Here is an 11,311-nt window from a genome sequence, read left to right on the forward strand (position 1 = left end):
GTCTCTGGGGATGTTTTGCAGCGATTACAGGAAATTACATTTGAACGGGACATGTATCTGGTTAGTGGTGATGTGGAGTCTCTTTATACCTGTATAAATCATCATCATGGTCTGGCGGCAGTTAAATTTTTTTTAACTAATAAGGGCATGGATGCTAGACTCCAGAAACTAATTCTGGAATTATTGAAATTTGTATTGACTCATAATTATTTTACATTTAAGGATCGTTACTATCTACAACGTCGAGGGGTGGCGATGGGGGTGACTTGTTCCCCCTCGTATGCCAACTTCTTTATGGGTTTGTGGGAACGGAACCACATGTTGCCTTACCTTTCTAGTGTATCTGGTCCGTCTGTAATCAGTTGGATGCGATTTATAGACGACATCCTTTTCATCTGACAAGGGGATAGGATTGAATTGGATCGGTTTTTGAAACATTTAAACACCAACGATTGGAATGTTAAGCTGAGTTTTAACGTCACTAGGGATAGGATTGATTTTCTGGACCTATTGATTACTATTGATCAGTTTGGAACTATCCACAGTAGCATTCATCGCAAGGACACTAGTACTAACTCAATATTGCATGCTAACTCAGCACATCCTTTGCACACCATTAGAGCTATCCCTAAGAGACAGTTTATTAGAGCTCGCCGTATTTGTGGTTCTAATAGTAAATTTGAAGCTCAAGCTAGGATTCTGACGTCTAGATTTTTGCGTCGGGATTATGATAAAGGTGTTATTGATCATGGGTACCAACAGGCTAGGGATATGGATCAAAATGTTCTTATCCATAAAAAACCCCTACGCAAAGAGGATTCTAGACTAAGGATCATAACTAACTCCCATAGTAGGTGGAGGGATATGACGGCTATAATCAATCATTTTTGGCCCATTTTAAAACAGGATCCTGAGCTTTCAAAATTGATTGAGGATAGACCCCTTATTACGACGAGAAGGAGCAGAACGATTGGTGAAACTATAACACACAGCCACTATGTAGATTGTAGCTCCAGGATCCAAATTTATTTTTGGGTCTAAGGGACCTAGATGAGGTTCTCAATCATGTGGTGAATGCAATATTTGTTGCTTTATGGTCAAAACTGATGGATTTTCCAACTCTGCTGGCACCCGGACGTATAAGATGGTCCATTCCATTAATTGTAAAACTACAGCTGTCATTTACCATCTCACATGTCCTTGTGGCCTAGTTTATATTGGATTCACCTCAAGGCAATTACGTGTTCGGATACAGGAACACATAAGGGACATTAAATCTGCAAGGATTTTGGACCAGGATGGCACCTATAAGGAGGACACTATGAAACTGAAGACATTACCTGCCCATTATCGTAGTCATCATCCACTGGGAATTATAGAAATGCAAGTCTGTGGTATTGACGTTGTCCATATGGGTATACATGGTGGACATCTTATGAATAGATTGGCACAGAGGGAGTGTCGTTGGATAACGACACATAGAACCATGAAGCCACATGGCCTTAATGACCAGTGGGGTTTTTCTAGTTATTTATAATAAATTGGGTTGATCTCTGGTTGCTGCTTCCCTGCATCTTCTTTTATATACACTTTTTATTTTATTTATTATGCCCCATATTTGTATACGGATATATACGTATGTATGTATGCTCTCTGGTAAGCTTAGATGCATGCTTATATATTGTCCTTAGTCATAGGAATATACATATAGATTTTTAATTGGTTCGTTTAGAATTGTGAGTGTGTTTGTCCATGTTTGATTTAACGCATTTTTTTCTCTCCAGTAGTGTGGCTAGGATTTATGGTCATATTCCTTTAATGGCTCTCCAACTATATCCATATCCTCTTGTTATGAATTTCCTTTGATGATGATATGCTAAAGGAACCACCTATTAGATGTTCTATGTTTCCGGCAACATTGGGACAGCCTTAGCCATGTATTGCTTAATCGTGATTTACATCCTTTTTTATGGATTACAGTACTTTTTGATTTATGTGGACCTGCTATATTGTATACATATCACTGGATGAGGCATTGTTTTTATTATCTTTATGTGTGTAATTAAGATCTTTACTATTCATATATTTATTAGCAATGGACCTGGGATTCGGGTAATTTAGTGCTAATTATTTGTCTGCATTTGATTATTTACCTGCCTTGTCTTGGTTTAAGAGGGCTTGCCATTTTGCTTGCCCTCTAGCAATATGGCTCCAGGATACATGCGCATGTCATCGTTCCGCTGTGCCCACGCGTGCCGGCGCGCGCTCGGCACGTGGCGTCACGGGTGGCGCGACCATGCCTCTCTGTGACGTCGCGGCTGTGCTCACGGTGGGCGCGCGGTCATCGCGGCAGGATGTAATCATGCGCCCGGTAGGAAGCATCTGCTTTGATGGATCACATGATCCTCACAAGGTATTTAAGAACTACACATATCCTATTGAGTATCACTCCCTGAGGAAGCATATCTGTGAAACGCGCATTGGAGTGTGGGCTAGTATCGCACATGGTGCTTGCAGCATGAATCCAGGTATATCATTTAATGTCTAAGATGCAGTCTCTTTGAGTATGAGTCATCCTTATATTTTGTCACTTTATGTGCACTGCACTTTATATTTATGGATGGATTTATAGTCCTTCTTTGAGATTTGAATGACTGGGTAAGCAGACATTTGTTTTTTGGCCACAGACCTTTTTGTTTATTGTTATCTAAGGTCTTTAGTAGTGTTGAGCCACCCCCGTAGTGTTCGAGTTCGGTTCGGTTCGTCGAACACCCGTGTGTTCGCCGAACTGTTCGTCGAACTGTTCGTCGAACACCTTCGAACACCGTTAAAACCAATGGCAGGCAAACAAAAACACATAGAAAACACCTTCAAAGGTGTCCAAAAGCTGACAAACTGCTCAGAAGACATAACTAACACATGGAAAAGTGACAAGTACATATAGTCATGCGAAAATAAAAGAGGTGGAGGAGTAAAAGGAGGGGGAGACACAGATATAGGCATGTCATGCCCTTCTAAAATCCAAAAAGTGAGAAGCCGACACGGCCAGTCCGCTCCTGCCCGTGCCACCTCCGTGTCGCCGGGTTTGTGCCAGAGCCGCGGTGAACCCTGATGGCCAGCCCCCCTCTCCCAATACTGGTGCCTGTCCGCTGGTGGGTCGAGCGAGCCCCCCTGTGGTGGAGGCAGCTCTAAGCTTTTTAATTTAAATTGTCTCTCTAATTTGAATGAATACACTTTAAATCCATTTACAAGGATCTATTGGAGGGCAAGTCTCATGCCAGCAGCCGCGGTAATTCCAGCTCCAGTAGCGTCCACTAAAGCTGCTGCAGTTAAAAAGCTTTTATAAGGATCGAGCTCGGCTGTCCACCGCAAGGCATCCTACTGCCAGTCCCAGCCCCTATGCCTTGGGGTGCCTCCTGATGCTCTTCACTAAGTATCCCATGGTCCCGAAGCATTTCCTTTGAAAAAATTAAGTGTCTAAACTACAGGTGGTGTAGCTTGCTTAACAGCCGGGATAATCCGCTGACTAGCAGACACTGCTACTAGGCACAAAGTATTTCCTGGGCTAGATGCAGTTAAAAATTTGTAATTAGATACTCTCGTTGGATGCTGAGAAAGCATTCCATAGAGTCTCCTGGCACGCCATATATGATTCTCTTAAAAAGCTTGGGGTAGGGGTCTAGGGGACCCTTTTATAGCCAAAATCACAGCCCTGTATCGCAATACGTCACCTAGGCTGAAGATAAATGGAACTGTAGCACCCTGAGGGCTCGGTTGCTACAGACGTATTGCACCTCACCCAGAGGTGTGATATCTCACTCTCAGGTAAGGATGGAGTGTGGATCAGGACCCGACACCTGCATGCATTACACCACATTGCCGTGGGGCAGGGCGACCAATATGCCCCTGAGATGGGCACGACAGTCCCTGTCCCTGGCTGGAGTGGGGGGAGGGAACACTGAGGAAGGGGAACCCTGTAGTGCAGGAGCAGGGAGGAAGCAGTTCCTGGGTGCATTGAGAAGGGAGTATAAAAGGTGGGCACCATCTTAGTTCAGTGCAGAGAAGTCTGAGCAGAAGTGGCAGGGAGCAGGGGCTCTGCATGAGCTCTGCTCCGGAGGCGGGCCTAGTAACAGAGGCCCAGGCCTGGAAGAGGGAGAAGGAAGGAAGAGGAGCGGAGAAGGCTCCAGGAACGAGGAATGAAGGGATCCCAGGGGTGCGGACGGGCGAGTCGCCACCGCACGCCCGAATCCACCTGCGTGGAGGGGTCAGGCCAAAGGGGGAGACCGGTCCCCGAACTAGTGGAGGCAGGAAACGACCCTCAGCTAGAAACCGGAGGCTCTGACATTTTATGTGGCGCAGCCCCTCGCTACACCCGCTAGGAAGGCACCACATAGGGTCAGGGAAACTGGCGCCAAGTTTACCAAGAGGAGGCCCGAGGCAGCCGGACAGAAGTGTTGGTAAGAAAGGCCAGACAAAGGACACACAAAGGGGGTCCTGTGAAGTGCTCCAAAGTTATCTGGGAGTTGTCTGAGCCCCTCACCTGGTGAGCACAGTACGACGTGGGCAGCCGTTACCTGCAGACGTGGTCTGGATAATAAGAACTGTGAGTAAAGGCCCTGGACTGCATCACTGACTCCGTGTCGTTACTGCTGCTGCCCTGCACCATCACCCCCATCCTCCGCATACACTGCCCTGAGGCTATACTCCTCCCGTGGGGAGTTATGCTACGCTCTGCTGCACCCACAACACCAGCCTCAGCGGTCTGCCCTGTAGCGGCGGTTCACTCTGACCGCAATCCACGGGTGGCGTAGTCGGACATTTAAACATCAAAACCACATAAATAGTTCCGCCACTGGTTTGACCGCCCTGAGCCACGGAACCGGGTCGCCGCCGCGAAGACTACAACCACCAGCATCCACCAAAAAGGGTCCGGCTCCGGGTGTCCCAAGGCCCAGGGGGTGCGTCAGAACATTTTCATCACCTTTCACAATCACCAATGGGACAAGGCAGGGATGTCCTCTGTCCCCTCTCTTATACATCCTAGTGACGGAGCACCTGCTCTCATCAATTCGCCATAACCCCAATATTAGGTGGATTGAGGTGGGAGGCACCGAGTACAAGTGCTCTCTATTTGCTGATGATGTCCTAGTATATATCACTCAATCACATATATCCATCCCTGCTGTTATGGCTGAAATAGATCACTTTGTTACATGGTAAAATTTTAAAATCAATGCAGCGAAGTCTGAGGCCCTCGATGTCTCCCTCCCCAAATCCATATAGGATTCCATCCAGTCCAACTTTCCCTTTGCCTGGCCCTCACAGGGTATCAAATACTTAGGAATTCCTATTCATAGAGACCTCTCCCATCTATGTTATCTTAATTTTGGGCCCTTTATAGAACAATTCCATACAGACCACGGTTGGCAAGTTAGAACTGTAAGATTCACTACGTGAACCACTGGTGTTTGGTGGAAAAGCACATGTACACTGCGTTCCAAATTATTATGCAAAAAGTGTTTAGGAGTGATAAGGGAAGAATTTGTTTGTTTGTCAGTTAAACTCATTGATGGTGATGTGTGTCAGGGCTCTTTATATCACTGTAAGCAATTGCAGACACCTGTGCTAATTAGTTTGGCAGGTGTGTCCAATGAAAGGCAAGACTACTTAAGAAGGCTCTCTCACATTATTAAGCAGCCTACATTTTCTGCCAAAATGGGAAAGAAAAAGGATGTGTCGGCTGCTGAGAAGCAACAAATTGTGGAGTGTTTAGGTCAAGGCATGACTACAATCAACATTGTGCGATGATCAGGATGAAGTGTCTTGGCAATCAAGAAGTATGTAGCTGATTCACAGTACACACGTGTGCGTGCTGATAAGGGCAAATTGAGGACTCTTTCCTACAGGCAATTACGTCAGGTTAAAAGAGCAGCGGAAAAAAGCATTGTCATAGCAGCAGACAAGTTTTTGAAGCTGCTGGTGCCTCCAACGTCCCCCGAACAACAAGATGCAGGGTCCTTCAGAGGTTTGCAGCTGTGCATACGCCATCCTGTCGACCTCCTCTATCCACTTCACACAAGCAGAAACGGCTCCAGTGGGCCAAACATTACATGAAGACTGATTTCAAAACTGTTTTGTTCACGGATGAGTGCCGTGCAGCGCTCGATGGTCCAGATGGATGGAGTGGAGGATGGCTGGTTGATGGACACCCCACGCAAACACGGCTACAGCGCCAACAAGGAGGAGGTGGAGTAATGTTTTGGGCTGGAATCATGGGGAGAGAGATTGTCGGCCCCTTTAGGATCCCTGAAGGCGCTAAAGATGAACTCCATAATGTATGTGGATTTTCTCAAACAGCACTTCCTGCCATGGTTCAAGAAGAAGAACCGTGTATTTCACAGCAAGATCATTTTTCTGCATGATAATGCACCATCTCATGCTGCACATAAAACATCTGCATCTCTGGCTGATATGGGCATAAAAGGGGACAAACTTATGGTGTGACCCCCATGCTCCCCTGACCTCTACCCCATTCAGAACCTTTGGAGCATCATTAAAAGGAGTGTCTATGATGGCGGGAGGCAGTTCACATCTAAACAACAGCTCTGGGACGGTATTCTGTCCTCATGCAAAACAATTGAAGCAGAAACCATCCAAAACCTGACAAATTCAATGGACGAGAGAGTTCAGAAGCTCCTTTCGAACAAGGGGTCCTATGTGAAAATGTAACATCACCTACAATAAAGTTTTGAGTTGAAAACTGTTTGATTTCAGTTTCTAACAACCTGCTAATGCTTATAATTTCAAAAATGACCATTTTTTTGGTCTTTATTAAAATGAAAAGGTTGATCGAAAAGTTTGGGGGATCTAAGAGTGTGGCAACCCAGTAGTCATGATTACTTCAAATTCTGACAATATGAGGGTCATGCTGCAGGTAGTGCAGCAAGAAGGCACTTATGTGTCTTGCGCATCTCGGAGCCCCAAAATTATTTTCCGGGCTAGATGCAGCTAAAAATTATTTTTAATTTTAAATCTGGTGGAGCTTATTATAGATGGCCTAATAGGATCAGTGCTGCACACTGCTACAAAGCCCAAATTATTTTCCAGTCAAGATACAGATAAACATGATTAGTAATTTGAAAGCTTAAAACGGTTGGTAGGGTGATTTTAACCAATCATCAAGCTTTTACTCTCCCCAGGATGACACAGGGGTAGAAAAGTCGTTTCGGATCCATGATTTGTTCATCTTTATGAACGTGAGTCTGTCTACATTATCAGTGGAGAGCCGCGTGCGCTTATCTGTCAGCACACCACCAGCAGCGCTGAACACACGTTCAGACAGAACGCTGGCTGCGGGGCATGACAAGATCTCCAAGGCGTAAGTGGCTAGCTCCGGCCATTTATCCAGATTGGAAGCCCAAAAAGAGCAAGGGTCCAGTGACACAGTCGTGGCTTCAATGTTTACTTGGAGATACTCCTGTACCATCGTCTCTAGGCGTTGACTATGTGTCAGACTTCTTGTCTCCTGTGGCCTTGCAAAGGATGGGCTAAAAAAGTGGTGAAATGATTCCGCAAAATTGATGTTACCAGCAGATACTGTGGTTCTGTTACGGTTTGAGTGCTGAACACTTGACGGTCCCACGGTTGGCAAGTTGGAACTGTGAGATTCACTACGTGCACCACTGGTATTTTGTGGAAAAGCACATGTAAGATTCTGCAACAGTCTCTGCTGATACTCCTGCATGCGTGCATCCCTTTCTATGGCAGGAATAATTTCTGCAAATTTACTTTTGTACCGGGGATCTAACAGTGTGGCAACCCAGTAGTCAGGATTATTTCTAATTCTCACAATTCGAGGGTCATGTTGCAGGTAGTGCAGCAAGAAGGCACTCATGTGTGTTGCGCATCCAGGAGCACCAAGTCCCTGTTGTGTTGGTGGCGAGGTAACAATCATGCTTCCTTCCTCTGTCCTCTCCCCCCAACCTCGCACAACAGAAATGTGATCAAGGTCTCCCTCATCTGATGAGTCTTCCATCAGTTCGTCCTCCACTTCTTCCTGGGCTCCTGCACCTTCCTCACTAGTTTGGCTGCTACCATGCGCCCTGGTAAAACCATCTCCCCCACCCTCACATGCCTGCCGCCTTGGTGCTGCCGACCGTCTGGACCTTGCAGATGTTAGCCCTTCCGCATACAACTCCTCCTCCTCTACTTCCTCCACCTCCTCTTGTGCCACCACCTGACTCCGAATTCTGTTTAACATGTGCTCCAGCATGTAAATCACCGGAATAGTCATGCTGATAATGGCATCGTCAGCACTAAACATATTCGTCGCCATTTCAAAACTGTGCAGAAGGGTGCATAGGTCCCTGATCTGAGACCACTCCTCCAGCGTGATTTGCCCCACCTCTGAATCTCGTTGGCCCAGGCTATACATCAGAACGTATTGCACCAGGGCTTGTCGGTGCTGCCACAGTCGCTGCAACATGTGCAGAGTTGAATTCCACCGGGTAGGCACATCGCATTTTAGCCGGTGAAGTGGCAGGCCCAACGACTTCTGTAGAGATGTAAGTCGCTGAGCTGCGGGATGCGAACGGCGGAAGTGAGCACACAGCGACCGTGCCCTCTGCAGAAGGCCATCTAGTCTGGGATAGTGGGCTAAAAATTGCTGGACAACCAGGTTCAACACGTGAGCCATACAAGGCACGTGTGTGACATTGCCCCGGCGAAGGGCCGCACCCAGGTTTGCAGCATTGTCGCACACGGCCTTCCCTGGTTTCAGGTCCAGTGGAGACAACCATTCATGAAATTGGTTCTCCAGAGCTGACCACAACTCCTCAGCTGTGTGACTCACATTTCCCAGACATTTCAAAGTAAAAACCGCCTGATGACGTTGAGCCCTACTGCCAGCATAGTAAGGAGGTGTGCAGGATCCCTTCTGCGCAGTTAGAAAGCTTGTGGCATGACCAGACAGGCTTTGGGTGCAGGTGGAAGACCGAGAGGAGGTTGAGGAGGCAGAAGCAGTGGAGGAACTTTGACATAAAGAGGATTGACGCACAACTCGTGGGGACGGCAAGACTTGGACAGCAGCCCCTTGTCCTGCTGTCACCATAGTTACCCAGTGCCCAGTCAGCGACATGTAACGCCCCTGTCCATGCCTACTCGTCCAAGTGTCTGTGGTGAAATGCACCCTGTCACACACAGAGTTTCTCAAAGAAGCGGTGATGTTGTGTGCGACATGCTGGTGGAGCGCAGGCACACCTTTCTTTGAGAAGTAGTGCCGACTGGGCATCTGGTACTGGGGCACTGCGACGGACATAAGGTCTCGAAAATCCTCTGTGTCCACCAGGCGGAAAGGCAGCATTTCTGTAGCCAAGAGCTTGCAGATGGTGAAATTCAACCTCTTAGCTTTCTCATGGCTAGGAGGAAATGGTCTTTTACTTGTCCACATCTGAGGGACCGAGGGCTGGCTATTGTGCTTAGACAGGGTTGATAAGGGTGTCCCCGGCAAACTGCCGGTCTGTGAGGAAGATGCAGGCGGACATGTTAGGTTGCCTTGATCCAAAGGTGGTGCTATCGATGTCGGACAGCGCTCAACACCAGCTGGTGTTACCACCTCCAAAGAAAATGATGACCTGCCAATCACACTGGCTGTTGCGGGTAAAGAGGTGGCAGGTCTGCGCCCCAAAACAGGTGTGACTGCTGTCCCCCCAGTCACAGAGGATGAAGAGGCCGCGGATGCACAAGATATGGCAGACGGTGGTTGGCCCGGCCGGCTAGGCCGCATTGTAGCACACTGAGCTTCCCACTGCAACTTATGCTTCATGTCCATGTGCCGGTTCATGCATGAAGTACTCAAACTATGTATTTTTTGGCCTCTACTTAGCTTTTGCTGACAAATGTTACAGATAACACGAGTTGGGTCATCTTTATCGATCTGAAAAAATGGCCAGGCTATGCAAGGCTTAGCACCCATGCGACCTGAAGAGCCACCACGACTTGTGGTGAGAGGCAGAGTTGTGTTTGAGGATGCAGTTGTTGACGTGCTTCCAGTACTACGTCTCTGTCCAGGAAGGCGCAACCTGACCTCGTCGTCACTAGCATCTTCCTCCACCTCCTCTGCTGACCTCATCTCTTGGCTGACTGTGGGTTGACAGTAAGTGGGATCTCCAACCTCATCATCATCACCCTGTGTGTTATCACACCCGTCGTCCTCAGAGCCAACCTGTTCCTGCCCTGACAAAAAACTAAAGTTGTCGCTCCAATCAGGTATTTGAGTCTTATCATCGTCTTCCTCATTGTCTCCACCAACAGGAGTTACAGTTTGGGAATGAGGGTCTACATTATGGTCAGAACCTTCTGCGTCTGGTCCTGGATCCGACTCATAAAGATTCTGGGCATCAGTGCAGATCATTTCCTCGTCTGGATTCACAGAAGCGCTGGAGTCGACCTCTGATTCCCAGGCTATAGTATGAGTAAACAGCTCTGCAGACTCAACCATCTGTTCTACCTCATACTCAGACGGGCAGCTGGAGATTTGGGAGCTGTGAGGAAGCAAGTGCGATTTGGGTGACACCTTTGAGGACTGGAGTATTTGTGATGTTGAAGTTGATGTGGAGGAGAGCCCACTTAAAGGAGCACTTGATATCCGTTGAAGCACCTGCTGTTTTTGTGCCTCATCTGGAATTTGTAGCGATTGGCGTGGCCGTAAGAAAGGGATCTTATCACATTGTCCGCTAAAAGAAGTAGACATTTTAGTTTGGCTGGAAGATGGTCTTTCTTCTGCAGATGTTACTGTTGCTTTAACACCTACCCCACAGACACAACCTTTTTTCCCCTTCCCAACACGCCTATTCCCCTTTCCACCAGCAGCAGGCCTTTTTCCACTCATTTTGGTGGTTAACTAATTCACAACTCTGGAGTTGTTTGCACAAAAAAACAATGGATGGTAACCGAGCAGAGCTGAGTGGCCAAACTGTGGTATTAGGCCAAAACTATTGGCTGGGTTAGATGCAGAAAAAAATTATATTCAATTTGCAACCTGATGGAGGTCAGTATAGATGGACTAATACAACAAGTCCCACACACAGCTAGAAGCCCAATATTTTTTCAGAGGTAGATGCAGAAAAAAATATATTCAGTTTGCAACCTGATGGAGGTCAGTATAGATGGACTAATACAACAAGTCCCACACACAGCTAGAAGCCCAAATATTTTTTCAGAGGTACTGTAGATGCAGATAAAAATTATTTTGAATTTGCAACCTGATGGAGGTCAGTATAGATGGACTAATAGAGAAAGTCCGACACACTGC

The sequence above is a fragment of the Phyllobates terribilis genome, unplaced genomic scaffold (assembly GCF_046119375.1).
Source record: "Phyllobates terribilis strain yellow unplaced genomic scaffold, ASM4611937v1 Scaffold_30__1_contigs__length_15301838, whole genome shotgun sequence".
NCBI classification, from domain to species: Eukaryota; Metazoa; Chordata; class Amphibia; order Anura; family Dendrobatidae; genus Phyllobates; species Phyllobates terribilis.